Below are 21,672 nucleotides of genomic sequence, written 5' to 3'. Positions count from 1 at the left end.
TAATCTCTGGCGCAAACTGGTACCAGTGGACTCTTTGCATTATTACCTTAGCCATTACATTCCAGTGGATTCCAATAGGCGTATTGTTTGCAACATTTGGTACTACTTTGGTGGACACCTCGCGCCGATTGCTTGAAGTAAGTGGCGCAACAAAGATTTTAAACAATTTGAAAATTTCTTGCCACCAAACTCAATTTTTGCCGTCATTACAGGAGACACTAGGCAAATTGCATTGGCGCGAACTGGCACCAACTGGTGCCGGCCCAGTGGACTTAGCATTAGTTGTCTGCATCTGACAGTATAAATATGTTTGACAGCCCTCAGTGAATATATATTTGTGGGTTTTGTATACAGAGAAGAACAATTTCAGTTGTTTCACTACAGTAACATACACTAAAAGGGAAAAATATGCATAATCTTGTTGATGCTGACACTGCAAGAAATGCAACTCTTGTGTGTGGTGAGCTCATTGGTATCACTGCGGAGGAAGCGATGGGATGAGTTCTTGCACTGCAGTGTCTTCATGCATGACTAGAGAAGCTGGATGACCTCATCGCCACTGCAACACCGGCTACACAAAAACACACACTTTCTCATCATTAGTGAGAAAGCTTCACTTTTACGTATATCCACAGTGAGACAGGATGACTTCATCACCTTAGTGATACTTGGTCGTAAGGGGTGGTTTGATTGCCCTTATGTTTGCGTTCACAGTGCTGTGGAAGGATTCTGGCCCACTTATCTTTGCAGAATTGTTGCCATTAAGCAACATTGGAGGGTTTTCCAACAATCGGTTTGGCTACTCCAAAGTCTTCATTTTGTTTGTCTTCAGCCATTCAGAGGTGGACATGCTGGTGTGTTTTGGATCATTACCCTGCCGTGGTGTAGTGGTTAGCGTTCGGGTTAAAATCCTTAAAATCCTTAAACGTTGGAACTCTGCCATGCAACCCGTTTTTTCCCGGTGCCTGGAGTCAATGAACACTGACCTTAACAGACAACTGAGGCCTGCAGTAATTTGGATGTTGTTGTGGGGTCTTTTGTGACTTCTTGGATGAGTCATCGCTGTCATCTTGGGGATCTCACTCTGGTTCGCTGAAACAGCTTTTAAAATCTTTCCAGACTGATAAATCTCAATTAATCTCGGTTAAGTTGTGTTTTAATAAGGGGGCAATCACTTTTTTATCATTAAAAAATGCATTGTGTGTTCAGTTGTGTTGTCATTTACTAATATTTACATTTGTTTGATGACCACTGTAGACATATACAGGGTCGGGCAAAATGATCTGACACATTTGTAGGTTAAATAAAAGGCAAGTAAAGAAACAAAAAAGTGTTTTTATATTCAAAAAGTACATACTATAATGCCATTTTTTCATATAATACCATTTTGGTGTCTATTCTATCTATTTATTCTCCACATTATTATTTGTCACGCCCTGTTCTCTTGTGACAGTTTGTTTGGTTTCCTTTCTGTACTCTTATTTTGTATTTAACGTCCTCTTTTGCCTCGTCTGCCTTTGTTGTTGCCATGGTTACCCACACCTGTCCCTAATTTGTCCTCTTATTTAGTTCAGGTGTGCGCTTCTCCCTTTGTGGGATCATTGTTAGTTTGTCCGTCTGCTGTCTTAGTTGCCTTTTTCCCGCTGCTACAATTACTGGAAAAATATATATTTTTACCTGCATTCGGTCCTGCTCTCTGCATCCTGGGGTCGCACCGCAACATCGACATGCCGCGCCGTGACAGAATAATCCCACCATATGACGACGACCTCGCGGAGAGTGATTTTCGGACCTGGCAGCTTCTCAAAGCCTTGGAAGAGGAAGAGATGGCGAGACCGCCATGGGAACTGGAGGAAATGGTGCGCGGGCCGGGCGACACACTCGCTTCAATGGCGTGGTTTTATCCCGGACCCACCGACGACACTCCAGACCGGCCGCGACGCCGACGCAAGCCGTGGCTCCGGAAGGCGAAGCCACGCTCGTTCTCTCCTCCATGCAAAGCCAAGGTGCACCCGCCCTCCTGCCCTGCCGCCTTCGACGAGCCCGACGGTGATCTCGAGTTCGACGAGTGGACCCGGCAGGTTTTCAAGGCGTTGGAGCAGGCGTGTGCGATGTACACGCCGGAGGAGCTGGAGACTATGGTATGGGGGCCGGACTACACGTTAGTGCCCATGACTTCGGTGTTCCCAGTACCCGCTGCCCACCCTCCGACCCGGTGGCGTCGCCAGCGCACGGCACGTCGTCAAGAGGTGTGGCCGCCCTCTTCCGCCTTGCCATGTCACGCCACGGCACAGCTCAACCCTCTCGCTGTTGCCAAGTCGCAGCCCGTCGTGCATTCCCCGACGGCTCCCGTGCCAAGTGGCAAGGCGCCCCGGATTCCTCCAGTGCCCAAGCCACGCAGCCCTAGGTGTTTCCAAGACCCGGCTCCCGTGCCAAGCTGCGTGGCCTCTCAGATTCCTCCAGTTCCCAAGCCACGCAGCCCCAGGGGTTTCCAAGACCCGGCTCCCGTGCTAAGCTGCGTGGCATCACAGATTCCTCCAGTGCCCAAGCCACGCAGCTTCAAGTTTTTCCAAGACCCGGCTCCCGTGCCAAGCTGCGTGGCCTCTCAGATTCCTCCAGTGCCCAAGCCATGCAGCCCCAGGTGTTCTCAAGACCCGGCTCCCGTGCCAAGCTGCGTGGCCTCTCAGATTCCTCCAGTTCCCAAGCCACGCAGCCCCAGGGGTTTCCAAGACCCGGCTCCCGTGCCAAGCTGCGTGGCATCACAGATTCCTCCAGTCCCCAAGCCACGCAGCTTCAAGTGTTTCCAAGACCCGGCTCCCGTGCCAAGCTGCGTGGCCTCTCAGATTCCTCCAGTGCCCAAGCCACGCAGCCCCAGGTGTTCTCAAGACCCGGCTCCCGTGCCAAGCTGCGTGGCCTCACAGATTCCTCCAGTCCCCAAGCCACGCAGCTTCAAGGTTCCTCAAACCCCGGCTCTCGCACCAAGCTGCGTGACTCCACAGATTCCTCCAGTCCCTAAGCCACGCAGCCCCAGGTGTTTCCAAGACCCGGCTCCCGTGCCAAGCTGCGTGGCATCCCGGATTCCGCCTGTGCCCAAGCCGCGCAGCCCCTGGGGTTCCCAAGACCCGGCTCCCGTGCCAAGCTGCGTGGCATCCCGGATTCCGCCTGTGCCCAAGCTGCGCAGCCCCAGGGGTTCCCAAGACCTGGCTCCCGTGCCAAGCTGCGTGGCATCCCTGATCCCGCCCGTGCCCAAGCCGCGCAGCTTCAAGCCCAAACAAGTGGCTGCGGCCGGGACTGCTGACCTGGAGGAGCCAGTGACCCTCCTCCAAGCCTCCCTCCTCCCTTCCCTGGTTTCGGCTCCCTCTGATGACGGCGTCTGGGATCCGCCTTCGAGAGGGGGGGCTAGTACCACCTGCTGGGTTATGCTGGAAGCACAGCCCAGCCCGCCGATGGAAGGGGAGGATGGCGCCACCTGCAGGGGGAGTGAGGAGGCACAGCCCACTCCACCTGTAAGACGAGGAGCAGGGCTTGCTGGTGAGGCTGGAGAAGCTCTGGCATGGACAACGCCTGCTGCTTCACTGTCGCCGCGTCAGGGCCGGACGCCTGCTGCTTCGCCGTCGCCACGTCAGGGCCGGACGCCTGCTGCTTCGCCGTCGCCGCGTCAGGGCCGGACGCCTGCTGCTTCGCTGTCGCCGCGTCAGGGCTGGACGCCTGCTGCTTCGCCGTCGCCGCGTCAGGGCCGGACGCCTGCTGCTTCGCCGTCGCCGCGTCAGGGCCGGACGCCTGCTGCTTCGCCGTCGCCGCGTCAGGGCCGGACGCCTGCTGCACCCAGGGCGCACCCCTGAGGAGGCCTATCCTGCGCATAGTCGAGGGCGCCCCCCGGAGAGTGCTTGCCACCTCCGCCGACCCATCCATTCCCTCCATCACTTGGAGGGGTCGTGCTGGCTCCGCCGGGCCTGCCGCCCCGGCCGGCCCCCAGAAGGGTCCCGTCGGCTTTGTTTCTTTATAATGCCATTGTTTTTGGTTTCTTTTTCTGTTGCTGCCATGAATTGGACTGGTGAGCATCACGCTTTCATCGTGGAGACGTTTATCAAAACAAACAAATCTGTAACTGCAACACAACGAGCGTTCCGTTTGCACTTCAATCTTGGTAGACGTGATCCCGTACCAGCTCCAAACACCATCTTGTTATGGGTTACCAACTTCAGAGCTACTGGATCTGCATTGAAACCAATTAATTTTTGTAAAAATATGTACTTTTCGAAAATAAAAACACTATTTGTTTCTTTACTTTATTTGCCTTTTATTTAACCTACAAATGTGTCAGATCATCTTGCCTGACCTTGCATATGCAAATCATTATGTATAAAAAGTAATCAAACTAGGGTTTCTGTCACGGTTGAGCTTGCCGGTGTTGCGATGCGGCCCCAGGACGCAGAGAGCAGAACAAAAAGTGCAAATAAAGGGTAGTTTAATATAAAAATGGCAGCAGCAGAAAAACACAACAGCCACTTCAACGCAAGGACAATTCGCAATGAAACCACAACAGAAAGAGCACGCACCTGAACTAAATAGGGATAATGAAATTAGAAGCAGGTGTGTGAAAAGAGCAGGGGTAAGGAAAACGGAAGAGAACAACAAAGGAAGTGGTTAACAAAATAAGGGCATGCAAACCAGAACAGAGGCAAAGAAGGAAACTAAGAGAGCTGTCATGAGGGGGTGAAGCCCGCTCGTGACAGTACCCACCCCTCAAGGACGGATCCCAGACGTCCCAAAAGTTCCACAGGCAAAGAGGGATGGGAGGCGGGGGGACCGGAGGTGGGTTGCTGGCCGGACCTCTCCGGAGGTCGGCCAGGGTGGCAGGGCCACGCAGGGGGGCGCCCTGAAGGGTGAGCAGCTCGAAGGGAACCGGGCTCCTCTGGAGGACGCCCATGACGGCAGGCCCAGCAGAAGCCATGGACGGACCCCTCTGGGGGGCGGCCAGGGTGGCGGGCCTGGCAGGGGAGGCCAGCCCGCCGTGGAAGAGGAGGCGGCGGCGGCGTGCCGTCCCGCTGTGGAAAAGGTGGCGCCGGAGGAGGCGGCGGCGTGGCGTCCCGCCGTGGAAGAGGTGGCGCCGGAGGAGGCGGCGGCGTGGCGTCCCGCCGTGGAAGAGGTGGCGCCGGAGGAGGCGGCGGCGACGGCGTGGCGTCCCGCCGTGGAAGAGGTGGCGGCGGAAGAGGCGGCGGTGGCGTGGCGTCCCGCCGTGGAAGCGGTGGCGCCGGAAGAGGCGGCGGCGTGGCGTCCCGCCGTGGAAGAGGTGGCGCCAGAGGAGGAGGCGGCGGCGTGATGTCCCGCCGTGGAAGAGGTGGCGCCGAAGGAGGAGGCGGCGGCGTGGCGTCCCGCCATGGAAGAGGTGGCGCCGGAGGAGGAGGCGTGGCGTCCTGCCGTGGTATCGGTGACGCCGGAAGAGGAGGGGCAGTCCCTCTGTCTTGGCTGGACGGTTGCGCTGGCGGTCCAGCGGGCTGTTCCTCCTCAGGCGACCAGCTGAGGGCATCATCCCCACACTCCTTGGACAGGGTGTGATGTGCGTCCTCCGACGCACTGCTGGTCGTACTAGCCCTCCCTTCCGAAGGCGGATTCCAGACGCCATATGCCGCTGGACGTGGAACCGAGGAAGGGAGGAGGGGGACCTGGAGGAGGGAACCGCCTGCCACGGTTGCGCTTGCCGGTGTTGCGATGCGACCCCAGGACGCAGAGAGCAGAACAAAAAGTGCAAATAAAGGGTAGTTTAATACAAAAATGGCAGCAGCAGAAAAACACAACAGCCACTTCAACGCAAGGACAATTCGCAATGAAACCACAACAGAAAGAGCATGCACCTGAACTAAATAGAGATAATGAAATTAGAAGCAGGTGTGTGAAAAGAGCAGGGGTGAGGAAAACGGAAGAGAACAACAAAGGAAGTGGTTAACAAAATAAGGGCATGGAAACCAGAACAGAGGCAAAGAAGGAAACTAAGAGAGCTGTCACGAGGGGGTGAAGCCCGCTCGTGACAGTTTCAGTCAATATTGGCATTTATACAGTGCTCCTCATGATGTCGTTCACATTTTGACATCATAAGCCCAAGACGACACCTAGAGGTGATCAACAGTGCCTCGACATTGCCAGACTTCAAACGGTATGTTTCATCATCAGGTTGCAACACAGCTACAGAGAGACTGGAAGAGTCACAGAAAAGCATGCTTAATGTGGTTGGACACGTGTATTTAAAAGTTTAGAAAAGGTCAAATTAAGTTCACCTGTAGAGGTTATAGTGCATTTTAAGTTCATATGAAAATTTCACCAACTTTGTATAAACAGGAGTCCAAAGTTAAGCAATTACTTGAGAATTTTCATAGTTTCCTTACTATTATTTGTACTTTAACTACTAATAACCAGACTATAATATACATCTTTCTCACCTTTTCCCCTCAAGCAAAGTTCATCTTAACCCGATACTCCCTCAGCCTCCTACTGTCTGACCTCTGCACCTGCCTGGAGCGGGGGGGTGCCTGCTTAATTTCTTCGCTGGGTCAGCCCAAATTCCTCCTCGAAGCATTGAAAAATAATAAATCGAAGTCATGAGGACAAAAGCAGTGAGTGTATGAAAAAAAGACAGTCCCTGAAGAACAACAGGCACAGAGGAAATGCAACAAAGTCTAGACGCTGCAACCTTTGGCAAGGCGCACAAATATAAAAATGTCTGTCAGCTGCTCTGTAAGGTTCTGGGTCATGTTTCTGTCTGGGTGCCACTCGCTTCACAGTCACCCTGGAGGCCTTGTGTCCAATTAGATCATAGAGTGTAGCGGTAAGCAAGCTGCTACCAATGAACTGTGACGACATGGAGGGGTGGGGAGAAATGGGACTCTTTCACAACACTGAAGCATAACAGGAGAGTTCACAATGGCATATTAGATTGCAAACCGCACAACAAAACATAACAGTACTGAGTCAATACATATCATTATTATTATTATTTCATTATTAACAAAGCATCTATGTCTTTATCTACAGCTATTGATTCGAACTGTACAATGCATATAGTAAAATCAATCACACAGCCATTCTAAGCACAACTGAATATTTTTTTATATTTGCTAAAATTGATTTGATTTTTTTATTCCAATAAGTTTCAACAAAAAATTTATATTTTATATTTATATTTTTTTATCAATGTTTAACTGTTTTTGTAGTAATATTAGTAGTAATATTGTAATGATTTTATTATTATATATATACTATACATATTGGTTTTATTTTTACATCATGTATTTATTGTTATCATCGTGGTTGACATGATAATATTATTATTATTAGGGATTAGCGGCAGTGCTAGTTATCAGACGGATATCAGCATAAAAATGCAATATCTGTTGATATCAGTTGGTATCGGATATTACCCCTGTCATGAAAAACGATATTTATATATGCATGTGTCATGTTACACATATCGGTATTGGCTGATATCGGAAATTTGGAATTGGACAATATAATTTTTTGTCCTAAAATAATAATAATTGGACATCCCTAATTATTATAAATGTGGTATAAATATTTTTCTAATAAGTGTATGTAGTAGTAGTAGTAGTAGCAGTAGTACTATGAATGTTTTATTATTATTATTATTAGCAGTACTGGCGGTAGCCATTAGAGTAGTAGTCTAGTAGTATTGGTACAATTTTTTTTAATCACAAAACATTTATCCAATTGTAAATCACAATATTGGTGTAAATTCAGGGCTCTACATTAAAAACAAAAATGACTTGCCCATGGGGAATCCTTAAGGTGAGAACTACTTGCCCGAACTTGCCCCATGTAAAATGAAAAGACTGCCATAATGTTATCATCTAATTTTTGTGGCATCACATGAGAATCTCAAATAAAGATTAAATGATCATCATTTCTTGTGGTTGTTTTCCTACATAGATCATGACGTTGCATGGAAATCTGGATTGGCAAGAGACTTCTAGGAACTTTGCCTTGATAAGTAAAAGTACATTCATGATTGAATAAACATTGTGCTTATTAAATTATTATGTTTGATATATTTAGCATCACTATATGCTGATAATTCATCAGATAATAGTACTGACGCATTGTATTTGGAGGAATGTCTGCATAATTGTGGAAATGTATGTTAACATGGCATGCCATACTACACATCGTAGTCGTAGTAAGCAGTGATATTTACAAGTTGTGCACCACAATTAAACATTATTGAATAGACACATTTGTGTACTAGTAAAGTGTTTTTAATCCAGAAAAAACTGCTCAATGGTCAAACAATAATTTGTGAAGCAAAGGTGAGAAAAATACACAGAGAAATGGAACCGCTAGATTTTGTAGCTTGTGCAAAATCAGCACTTGGTATTGGATCTAATCGTGGTGTTTCATTGTGACCACATCAAATTGTCACAGCAATGTGATTCACTCACCTGTGCCATCATTTGATTTGCTGCCTCTAATAAAATACTTGTTTAGGAGGCACTGTTTCATCACTTTTTCCGCTTAAAAAAAAACTCTTGGCAGGAGAACAACAGGCGGGAATATCACTGATTGGATTTACTTGCCCGAATTTTGTTTTAACTTGCCCCGGGCCATCGGTACATCGTTATTGTCGAGCCCTTAAATTTGATTCTGTAGGAACACTTGCTAAAAATGTGATACACAAACATGTTCCTCTATAGGAACAGTCAACATCATTCTTACATCGGCACATTATAGTGTGTGTCCCATCGAGAATGTCTATCCATTCACATACAGTATCAGCATTATTTATGAGACGTGTTTCACTTTCAGACTACAAGCACTTTAGCTGTTTTGGCAGCTTCCACAGTACCGCTTTCTTGCTGCCTTGCTCATGCTGCTGTCAGTGGAAACACACTTAACACTGATTTAGCGCAAAATCAGCACATCGCCTATAAATATCTTTGCTTCTAAAAAATTCCCCTTGAATAAGCAAACCCGACCGCATTAATTGTGCAGGAGGTAATTAGCTAATTATGTAATCCCGTGCAACTTTGTCTGGTACACCGGCAGTTCCCGATTTTGTCTCTGCGTAATCCACATATTCATGTCCCCGCCAATGCCGTAATTACAGATCTAGATAATTGCGTGTATGCTACAGGACCCATGAACTGACATTGGAGCTTGCGTCATCGTAGGGGCTAAGTCCTCGGGCAACCTTTGTAGGCAGGCATAGGGTTTGTGGAGCTGATACACACCATGTATTAATGACAACAGCAAGGGATCTCTCCTCTTGGCTTTATGTAACACTGATCATTTGCACAGTGACATGATTCTACCCTGTTTGTACAATAGATATTATCATGATTGTGATGTTTGAAGCCTGCTGGGTCGGAGAGGAGCAAACACTTTAGCTGATGTTTCCTGCTACGGCATCTGCAGCCTGATGCTGTTTTACTCATCTGCAAATTTGTTCAGGGAGCTAACAGCGCTCCCGCTTATCTGTTAGTTTGGAATAACAGCAAACAATGCAAGTGTACATTGTGGCTGCAAAACAAAAGCATCACTGTTACAGCTAGAGAGCAGGAAGTCCTGGGCCTGATACCGCATCTGTTTATACAACAGATGTATAGGCTGCCATTGAGCATAGCCTGTCAAATGGAGACTGATATGATTTGTTTGGGCTATGATTCTAAATTAAACCACTCATTATTTTTGAGCAGCGTATGTGGCGATGCAATAGAAGAAATGGCCAGGTGGGAAAATGTCAACCTTGAACGGCGTTCCCATCCCACCCTTCGATCTCTCCAGCTATTAACACCGCTGAAAAGTAGAATCTCTGCAAAATGCAATACATAATTCCACGCTTGTCAGGTGAAATGAAGTAACGTGTTCCACTGGGTTCCAAAAGCAACAATAAATTGCAAAATGTAGCTCACTCAAGTGCACTTCGAGGTTTCTTTGCATTTATCTTACATCTGCCTCTCATTACTCACAGAGACAAGAACCTCCAAGTAAAATTGAAAGAATCTATTTGCTAGTAAACTTTCTTCCACAACTCTATTTCTTAGCTTCTCATTGTCGGATTGCAGAAAAGAGATACTAAATTAGACGTTTCCAAGCCATCCTTCCTTTGCTCCCAGACAAGATATTTAAAGTTTTCCTGCAGCCTGCAGGATTTGCTGCGAGATCCTGTTCATGCATATCCATTAATCATGTCTGGCGTTGCTGCTTGTTTATTGTGGCCTCTTTATTCCGTGTGGATGAACTTAAACTCGCACATGCACAACAAAGCCATTCGTCATGGACCTTGTTCACCTGTCTTCTGCTTACAAGAAATGTAAAAAAGAAATGTTGGTTCTATGCTGAGAGACTGATAGTAGATTATGATAAGTATTTTTGGCACTGCAAAGTAGGCCAGGTTGTTATTGATGGACTGGCCTTATTTCGTATGTTTATCCTTAATGAGGATACAGATTAATGGATAATTCAGTTCTTCTACTTCTTCAAACAAGAACCGTGTTGCTAGCCGAGGGCTAATATAAGAGATATGAGAATGACTCGACTTGACCCTACAGTCGTTTTAACATCATAACATTTTTGGTAGGTCACTTGGAAGTCAAACGGTTTGGAGAACTTGTGGTTGATTTTCAATCATATAATTTAACTCATCAATTTATTATTCTATAGCATTGGACGAATATCAAACAATCTATCATCACCTGCTCGTCAAAGTCTCAACTTCATCCTAGGGATGATTTACTATCTGACTTGGGAATGAAGTCTTCTACTTGGTCATTTTGCTTCCAACATCCTGGAAATGTCCCGATGCAACTTCTCGTATTGTGGCCGCAGTTGGCTCCGAGACCAACCACATCTCTGCAACTTTGAAGTTTTTATGGTTTACATTTTGTGATTTTTTTTGTTCTTTCTACATGAGCTTAAAGAGGAACTCTCCAAAGATCGGAAGGATGTAATATGGTCAAGATCATATGAAAAAAATGACAGATGACCAAAGTGCCGCACAATCAGCGTCACAATAAAAACATAAACCTTACTATAAAAACCTGACAGGCAGTATGAGGCTGATTTGAAAGACCACCAAGCGGGTTAAAAGCCAAATAATAAAAATGTGTTTTAAGACAGGAAATCTTACATTGCAGCAGTAAATCACTGCAAGATGTGATAGATGCAAAAACAGTCAAAAGCATGTGATCTGTGGTGAAGCTGCAGGATGGATGGGATGCATCAGGAGAAAGAAAAAAGGGCTATTGTGGTAGTCAAGAGTAGATGAGATTCAACAATGCCAATGTAGGAAAGTACAGTATTTGTCATAATAAACTGACTGACGTACACACCACCAACAGTATACCTCTGAAGTAAAGGACTTTTACACTTTTAAGTGTAAGCTCAGGCCGCACTGCGGAAGAGGAAATCAGGAAGACATCGTTTTGAGGTCAGGTTTCAGGTACTCCGGTTTCCAGTTAATTGGCGACTTTGGTCCATAGGTATGAATGTGAGCGTGAATGATGTAGTTGAGCTCATGGAAAATGACACTTAGCTAATACACTTCCATTAATTCATTGATTCATTCATTTTCTACCACTAATCCTCACGAGGGTCTCGAATGCTGGAGCCTATCCCAGCTGTCTTCGGGCAAGAGGTGAGGTACACCCTGGACTGGTCGCCAGCCAATCACAGGGCACATATAGACAAACAACCATTCACACTCATATTCCTCACATTCATACCTATGGACAATTTGGAGTTGCCAATTAAGCTAGCATGTTTTTGGAATGTGGAAGTCCGTAGGGTTTACAGAGACTTGCTGACCAACAGACTGAAATCCCCCCCCCCCCCCCCGCCCCCCAGAGCATCTTTCCCTGTAATGTGCCATGACCACCCATGAGGTTGCTCACAATCCTCCTGCTGGGTTGAGGTGCACCGCAATCCGCTTAAGGTAAAAAGATAAAAAGATTCACCCATAGCTGCACACTATTTTTCACAATATAGCTGCTTTTTTGCAGTTGTGCAGCTTTGATGCATTGTTACTTTTGAAGAAGTGTGTCAACTTTTTAGACCACCACATCATCTTGCATTTATAGAAGTGGGAGCCATCACCTGGGGGACTTTGATGGTAGCTCCGTCCCCTCGCTGTTTTTTGCCCTCTGCTGACCCAACCTTCCAACATGTATTGTGTGTGTGTGTGTGTGTGTAGAGACAGAGACAGTACATGGTGGAGGCAGGGATTACACTGCCCTCTAGGAGGCAGTAAAAGATGACTTATGCCCTCAGTGATCATGTATATAATACCCTGATCATGTAAAGTGGTCGGCATTTGGCATCAAAGATGAGTGAATTGATCGAGCAAGGAACGAGTGGAATGAACAACAAAGGCCATCAGATTAGAGTTTAAGCTTGAGCTGCTGAAATCATGCTGGGCTAAGGAGAGGATTGAGGAGTAGACAAAAAAAGGCAGGCTTTTTTCCCCTCTCATCTGTGTGACAATATGATCTAATTAGCACTCCCTTTTACACAATATGGAAGAAAAAATAAGGTGCAATCAGCTTAGGTAACAACACAATAACATACAAAGATATTGTGAGAAATGCATTGCCTTAAAGGGCATGCTTGCTGTTGCATTGGCCATCAACTTGTATCCTTGTTTTGGCCGCAATGATGCTTATTCTCATAAAAAACAACGTCTCTTGATTGAAATTGCAAACCAAAGCTTCAAATTAGTATACCACTTAAATTATGCCAAAAGTGCTCACACTGGGTGTTTGCGCTCTGACATGCACACACTGAAATGCATTTGTGGCGCCCCCTATGGGCATGCTAGCATATGGGAATACATATATATAATACCCATGTCCTCAATCTTAAATAATTAGTTGCTCAGTCCATGACCCAGCGAAGACATTTTGGTTGATGGCAGCCATGTTTTTCAACCAATCTTGCTCTAATTTTACACACACATGCTTGTCAGTGCCCTAAAAAGTGTGCGGCAAATATTATGGTGATTCAGCTAAACACCCCATTCATTTTCTACCACGTATCCCAGCTGTCTTCAGGCGAAAGGCGGGGTACACCCTCGACTGGTGGCCAGCCAATCACAGGGCACATATAGACAAACAACCATTCACACTCACATTCATACCTATGGACAATTTGGAGTCGCCAATTAACCTAGCATGTTTCTGGAATGTGGGAGGTAACCAGAGTACCTGGAGAACTCCACACAGATGGCCGAGGGTGGATTTGAACTCAGGTCTCCTAGCTGTGAGGCCTGTGCACTAACCACTACCCCGCCGTGCAATCCCCCCACCCCCCACCCCAAGTTATAGCATAGGAGCAGAAGGCTAATCTACAAACAAATACTGTAGATAAAATATGATGTTAATGTTATTTTGTATTATTCTGCTCCCAGGCTAACCCTGTGGAGTGGAATTTATTATCTAACATCTCTAAATTACCGGAATTTAAAAGTAAATTGGAAGTATTTTCTTTATTACAAGTCAGTGTAGGTAAATTTACATACAATACAATGTTGCTTGCAGGGTTGTCCAATGTTTTCCAGACAGTTCTCATCTAATCACACCAATCTATGAGTGTTCCAATGTAGTATTGATGCTCCTTGGCAGCACTCCAGTTCTCATCACACATGTGACTTGACTGGAACGAAAATATCAGTGTGGAAAAGAGAGCCAAGCCTCAACAACAGTCGGCCAAGAATGGATTTTGCCGCTTTATCTATCAACCCGCAATTGACAAAAAAAAAAGCGGGACTTTGGTCCAACAGCTAATGTTTTCATGTCCAGAAAAAAGCTTTAGTGGCAAAGTGAAATAAGACGATCAGATTGTACGGAAAATGAATGTCCCACTTTGATATCTTTCTTTTATTGGCTAGCAATATTATTTACCGTCCTAGTTCTCCACAAGAATCTGAAATTGTGCCTAAGGTAGAAGAGAGATTGCAAAATGAGGGTGGCGGGATGGAACATTAGTGGAATAAACCGTCACAATGAGCTATAACTTTAATTTGCTAACCATATAGATCCACTGCTGCCCTTCACCTTCCATTTAAGACCTTTGACCCCACTCCGACACCAGAGACAATAAGCAACTGAGGTCATTTGTTACAATGTCAAAGTAACCACCCACAATCATCAGAAAAAGGAGCTAAACAGTGCTGACAGTCTCCAGTTTGTGCACAAAATCCCTCATCATTTGTCCTTCCTTCCCCCTCCCCATCCTGCTCTATCGGACCGCTCTGAGGCTCCAATGTGTCCATAAATACAGTACATGCAAACACATGATCAATTCCACAACCAGCATCACTCCCAGCAGGAGTCCAACTGATGATCCTGCACTGAGAGCTTGAGCCCATTACAGTCCTGCTCCACATATCTGATTAATGACCTCTGACCTTGCAAACGATGACCTCGTGGGCATGTTGAAGATGAACAACCCAGCGGTGCGGTGGAATGTGCGTGTGTGATGCCTTGGGTATCTAGCAAGGAACTCAGAAGAGGCGGATAATGTGTGTGATGAAAGTAGGTTATAGCATCTCAAAGGCAGTGCAGGTTGATGTCTCCTATACTGATGGCAGTGACACAACCCCAACCCCCAAACATCATCTTTCTTGCTACTTATTGCATATTGGCTGTCTTAGAAAATAATGCAAAAGCACTCACTCTTTGAAGATGACTGACAGACATAACGAAGGAAAAAGTGAAAGAGAAAGTGATGATACTGTCACCTTGTGGCGTTATATAGGTATTGCTTTTAGATAGACTATTGTGCTACACAAAACTGCGATATAAACATGGGACCTAACAAAAGACCCCTTTCATCATTTTCACAAAAATATCAGTTGCCGACCAAAAAAAGGAGAAAACAAGCTTTTTATGGAGACAGATTTCAAGCATAACTTTTCATTCATTCCTTCATTTTCTACCACTTATCCTCACGAGAGTCACGGGCGTGCTGGAGCCTATCCCAGCTGTCTTCGGGCGAGAGGCGGGGTACACCTTGGACTGGTCACCAGCCAATCACAGGGCACGTATAGACAAACAACCATTCACACTCACATTCATACCTATGGACAATTTGGAGTCGCCAATTAACCTAGCATGTTTTTGGAATGTGGGAGGAAACCGGAGTACCTGGAGAAAACCCATGCATACACGGGGAGAACATGCAAAGTCCACACAGAGATGGCAGGAGGGTGGAATCGACCTCGGGTCTCCTATCTGTGTGGTCTGTGCGCTAACCACTCAACCGCTTTTGTGACAGCTCAAATATCTAAACAACTATATCACAACAAACAACACAAAGAACTTAATCAAAATAATTCATTTATGAATAAAACACCATTAACTATTTAAAGGGGACCTATTATGCTTTTTCCACTTTTCTGACCTAAAAATGTAGTTAGAATGTTGTATTCTCGTGTTAAACGATGCCCTGAAAGAAGTTTGAGATGGCTCAAAACACTCAGTTTCAAAAGGCGTGGTAAAACTGCCTCTTTGTGATGTCACAGAGGGGCGGACTTCCTTATATGGGCATGGCTGTAAGCCAAATAAGCTCTCTACCCTCCCCCAAGCTCTGCTCCTCTGTTTACTTGCTAGCAATGGCTTGTACAGGAAAGCCACATTTGTTTAAAACTTCCTAAAGACGCCACCATCTGGCACAAGTGGTTGGAGTTCATGGGCCACTATGCAGCTGGGCTAGCCGACAAACTTGCTGAAGTCCTAACTGTCCTAACTGTGTTTATTTTGTGTAAGTCATAGAACAAAAATGCTTACCTACAAGATGCTGTGATTGATATGTAGTATTCTATGCTGGTCATTAGTTGTCAGTAATGTTACTAGGAGACAAAAACACTAGATTTCATCGCTAGAACAACAGGCTTTTATTTATATGTCGACACGCACAATAATCCCTAATAAAAACACAAGCTACTATTAGTCCAATGAGGTTAATTTGGTCTATTATTTATTTATTCTAAACCTTTTTTCATTCCTGAAAGTTTCGACTGCTCACTACTTGCAGTCTTCTTCATTTGCCATTGATTGATGATTAGTCTCAGAACCGGCAGGACAAAACCCTGATCAGAGCAATCCAACTGCCTTAGTAGATAAACATATCGATTCCAGTTTGCAATTGTTGCACAGCTGTGAGACCATGCAGTTGTGTATTTTTTTAATCAATGATGTGATTTGCGTTTTCTGATGGAGTTGTCTACTAGCAGTGAATACTAATAAAGTATGCATGGTGTTTTCATCACCTTAATGGTCTTTTTTGGGTGAAACCCTGACAAAATGACATAGTCTTAGCTGCTTGTTTGAGGAGGGCACACATTTATCATACGTACTCAGAAGAGTGTCCTTGAGAGTGTGGATTCTGATGACAAGAAGAGGGTTAAAGCTACCATCCAAGCAGGTTGCAACGCTCCAGTGACTGCATCATCGACAAATTCTGCCTGCCTCCAGCATGACATCACCCCTGCTGTTTTTAATTTAATTTCTGCTATTAAAAACCTTAACAGTGTTGAATTCCAAGTATGGAAGAGATGCATTATAGCCCATATTCTCTAACTGTAAATACAACTTCCCACTTCTCTGAGAAACAATCTTCCACATTTGCACACTTGACAGCACCCCCGAATCCTATCCATTTACGCCGTCGTTTGTCGCGCGTGACACATCTGGCAGTAATGTGGCTATCCGTCAAAAGAGGGGCGTCATGGCATAAATCATGGGCAACGCTCGATGAGCTCTGCGTGTCACAGCCAACAAGAGTGTAGACGAGTCGGAGTTGGAGGAGGATAGAAACAGACTATGGACCTTGTTGGTAACCATGGTGACCATGCTCCTAAACTTACTTAAGAACTAACTAACTTTATCTCATTATTCCGTGATTATAATTACATTGCTTATACCTACCACACTGGCTTTGACCTTTTCCCTATCAGACATAACAGCAGAATCCAAATGCGCTGACATTTATAGTGCAAACTAAAGCTTTGGTGATTGGCTGAGTTGTGTGTATGATAAGGGCAAACCCAACCTAATGATGTTTTGAATGTGTTATAATCTTGGAACCTTTACAGGGAGAGAGGATCACTTCTTCCAATCCCCTGACATTGGATTGCTTTGAGGGCCACATCGCAGTCCTGGCTGCGTTCAGAGGCCGCTTGTGTGTAAGTGCATTGACGCACATTATTCTCCGGGTTTAACAGGCCACATAAAACGATGTAGCGGCCCCCAGACCTTGAGTTTGAGACATGCACACAAGAGTTTAGTTTAGCATCATTGGTGTATAACTGCTAGAGTATATTTTTCCCATTGTGTGTACAGATTGTTAGGCTTACTTCACACTGCCAAGAACTAATGATAAGTACAATGGCCGTAAAAGGCTTCACTAGCTCTAATGTGTAACACTCAATACCAGCGCTAGCCGAGTCATTCTAGGGACATCTGCCTATACAGCAGACAGTAGCTTTGGGATCCATGATATGTCATTCCCAGAAACAGCATGACAATGACCGCAAGCATTTTCCCTCTGTTGGCATGTGTTGTATGAGTGATTCTCCTTCAGCGGCAAGAGAAATACACTTGTTCAAAGACACAGCCATGGGCAAACGATGACACGTACCTGCAGGAGGACAGGGCACACCTGTTTATGCTCTCATGTATGCACCGATCTTCACTTTATATCACATGAAGGCACGCTCGCACTGATAATGGAATGGGCGCGTGGGAGACTGGGATTATTAGTACTGGGCAGCCTTCAGGGCTCCTGGCTTTGAGACAGCCCACAGAGCCCTTACAAGGTACAAAGCCTGCATGGGTGTTCATTGGCAGGAAGTGGCAGCCAGCGGAACATGTGACAATTGACTCAAGTCTTGTGACTTTGGGCATGGTTTACAGTTGAAAAGTATAATCTATAGAATAAATTTTTCACTCTGCTGTATGCTTCTGTTTGGAGGTCCCATATCATACTATTTTTCAACAAATTTTAATCTGCCACAATAGTGGACTGAAAGCATGTTGTCCTAAATCTAGATATGCATGTCTGTAGCTTTAATGCTAATCAACAATGCGCGCCTTTAGCCAGCGTATGTTGTGTTTTTCCATGGTGCTCTCTCCCGACACCATCGCCTTTTGTTTCTTCCCTTTGGGCCGAATAAAGCCGTAAACTCACTTACCTGACTCCTGTCTCCGTGTCCGGAACCCAGACTCTCCAGGGACGTAACAGCTAACAGTGCTAACATACAGGCCCATTAAACAGAAACATCATGCTCGGTGAGCCTATTTGCTGAAGAACAACTCAGGGGGCGGAATCACTGTTCATGCTATCATTGGGCCATCTACATGTCAATTACTATACACAGTACCATTGACTGTAATAGCAAAGAAGCAGTATGCTGAATAAATAGTAAACCCTCATTTATCACGGGACTACATCCTTGAATGCCTTATATTTGTATTTTAGTTTATTTAACTATTTTTATGCTTGAAAATGCCTAATTTAGGCCATAAATACATACAATCTGCATACATATATATTGTATAGGGATTGTGTAGGGATTACTGTACATGTCATTTTAACAATAGCGTCCACCTTCTCACAATGCATAACAAGTAGGGCTGTCAAAAATAGCGCATTAAGTGACAGCAGGTTGACTAACAATAACACCCCTTCACTTGAACGCATCAACAGTAGTGCAATTGCAACCCCATATACTGTATGTATCTCCAAATCAAACACTAGTCTAGTCAGCTAATCCACCCAATACAACTAAACCCAAGACATGCCATTTCATAGTCAATTTTCTATGTACGCGCCCTTCCCAGAATTCTATTTAGGTAACATTAAGTGTTGATTTAGAAGTTATTTTAAGCTCAGTTTACTACAGGGCTCGACAATAACGATGTACCGATGGCCCGGGGCAAGTTAAAACAAAATCCGGGCAAGTAAATCCAATCAGTGATATTCCCGTCGGGCAAGTGCACTTTGGCATGCCATACTGCCAAGAGTTTTTTTTTAAAGCGGTTCTTGTTGGGTGTTGGTAAAACACGGACTGTGTAATTCCGGTGGTAATTTGCAAACCAATCCTTTCAAATCTTGAAATCAAATCTTTATTTAGACCGCGGTCCGTAGTCCACAGTCCGTGTTTTACCCACACCCGTCTTGTTCGCGATCAACCAATCAGCGATCGTTTGACTACGAAAACATCTATCATGGCGTCCCTGCCAACATCGTGTAATTCTTCAACAACTTGTGAAGGAAAACATCAAAAAGTGATGAACCAGTGCCTCCTAAACAAGTATTTTATTAGCAGCAGCAAATCAAATGATGGCACAGGTGAGTGAATCACATTGCTGTGACAATTTGAAGTGGTCACAATGAAACACCACGATTAGATCCAATACCAAGTGCTGATTTTGCACAAGCTACAAACTCTAGCGGTTCCATTTCTCTGTGTATTTTTCTCACCTTTGCTTCACAAATTATTGTTTGACCATTGAGCAGTTTTTTCTGGATTAAAAACACTTTACTAGTACACAAATACGACGATACGATACATTTATGGGGAAGCAGAATCCTCATCAGACTCTGATGAAAATGATTCATGATATGTTTTTATTCTTTATGTTCCAGTTTGAACTTGTATGGACTTTTACGGGTCTATTTTTCAAGTCTAATAAGACCACTAAGTGTTTCCTAAGTCTTTCTTTTTCTGAATATAATCACCAAGGTGGAATCTTGTCAATGTTCTGCATGCACAACTTAAGATCATGTGATGTTTATTTTACTTTATGTCAGCGATTAAAGCTGTTAGTTTGATCTGACTCAGGTTGCAATAGTAAAGAATGTTTACCCAATAATTTGTGTTGTCATTTATTATTTAATAAGCACAATGTTTATTCAATCATGAATGTACTTTTATTTATCAAGGCAAAGTGCCTAGAAGTCTCTTGACAATCCAGATTTCCATGCAACGTCATGATCTATGTAGGAAAACAACCCCAAGAAATGATGATCATTTAATCTTTATTTGAGATTCTCATGTGATGCCACAAAAATTAGATGATATCATTATGGCAGTCTTTTCATTTTGCATGGGGCAAGTTCGGACAAGTATTTCTCACCTTAAGGATTCCCCATGGGCAAGTCATTTTTGTTTTTAATGTAGAGCCCTGTACTATATCTGGATGTAAGGACTCCTCCTGTGTGCTTACTGTTACACAATTATGGAGGCTGATTCTGTTACTATTGCACTTCTAAGCTGAAATCTGAGCATCTACACTACTACAGGGACCTGATACATATGTAAGAAAGATGTCAGGCTTCTAAAAGTGCAGCTTCGGAATCAGATACAGGCAAGGGAGCCTGTGGATTTGATTTTTTTCAATGTCTCGGCTCCTGCGGTGCACTGCGGATGACACAAAAGCCTCCAATCTCAGTGAAGACACACTGAGGAATCCATCAAAAGCTTCTCTGCGGTGTAGGACATTAGTAATATGTTAAGTGGAAAGCCGCAAAGGACAGGGAAATGTCCTTGGGAGAAAGCGTAGTGGTATAAAACGGTAAGGAAAGCAGAGAAAGACATGCTGGAGGCACCTGATAGGAAGGTAATTCTTGCTTTGATTCGGTAGCTGCAGCTTAATTATTTGTTGTCAGTGACTTTTAAATGGAGGAATACATGAACAAAGGGCTTCAAAAGTAGCATTTTTTCCGGTCAAAATAACTATTTAAGACAAATTGCCAGCATGCATCATGCAAAAGGCAAAACACAAGCAATTCATTCAGCTGTTTTGTGTATCAAAGCTTACTGCAGGATAACTGGCTCGCCACGCCATTGCTAAGTGATTCGCTTTACTTAGAATCCCATGAGATGACTGGGGCATGGCGCGGCTGGGATGTCACCCTTCACGCTAGTATGCTGAGTCACTGAAAATAGGAAAAGTCATCTATTTGCGATACAGTGGAACCTCGGTTTGCACAATTTTTATGTTCCAAAAGCTAAGACGGAAACTGAAATATGTATGAAATATACATTTGAAATCATGTGAATACAATAATCCATTCCAGACACCCCAAGTTATGAACACAAAACAAGAATAATTATAGTTTTCTTGCAAAAAAATAGCACAGTGCTTGGAAGGAGGAAGAAAGGAGACAGATATGGAGTTGTTAATTGTTCTGTGTGGGTTCTACAAGCAAATAAACCACCCAGACACACATACTAAAGATTCCTTGTTTGGAATTTGTCTAGTTTTCGGGACTCGACTAGTTTGTTAGGGGCACTGTTTGGCCATACAGATAACCGAGATAGTGTACGAAAAGTCATTGTGCCAAACCGTTCACCCCCCCATGAACGTCATTCAGGCTGACAGGTAATGATGTCATCGTTACTCAGTTTCTTCATTGAAAAATCACTACACATTAGCTCAGGAAGCTTTACAAGCATTTCCTGAAGCACTGAGGCGCTTAACGGGGTGAGAGTGCAAACATATATTGAACCAGTCAATACACAAGGGGGTCACTTTTATGGCGCAAAAACACATGTAGCATCACAAGGAGATGGTGAGTGGTACGAGTTTAGTACAATGGCGGCTACATGGATGGAGAAGATGCATGGCGAATGTTGTGCTTGGTTAGAACAAAGGAATCGTC

The 21,672-nt window shown here is 44.8% G+C and overlaps 1 protein-coding gene across 1 annotated transcript in view; it reads right to left on the bottom strand.

The window, feature by feature from the left end:
• nav3 (neuron navigator 3) overlaps positions 1–21,672 on the bottom strand; it is a 286,722-nt gene that overhangs the window by 254,371 nt on the left and 10,679 nt on the right. The gene's annotated exons all lie outside the window — the stretch shown is intronic.

This window comes from Doryrhamphus excisus, linkage group LG2, assembly GCF_037039965.1.
Source record: "Doryrhamphus excisus strain RoL-2023G ecotype Guam linkage group LG2, RoL_Dexc_Guam_v1.1, whole genome shotgun sequence".
NCBI classification, from domain to species: domain Eukaryota; kingdom Metazoa; phylum Chordata; class Actinopteri; order Syngnathiformes; family Syngnathidae; genus Doryrhamphus; species Doryrhamphus excisus.
The sequence above is the reverse complement of the archived record's forward strand: the minus strand, read 5'-3'. Positions and strand labels throughout refer to the sequence as shown.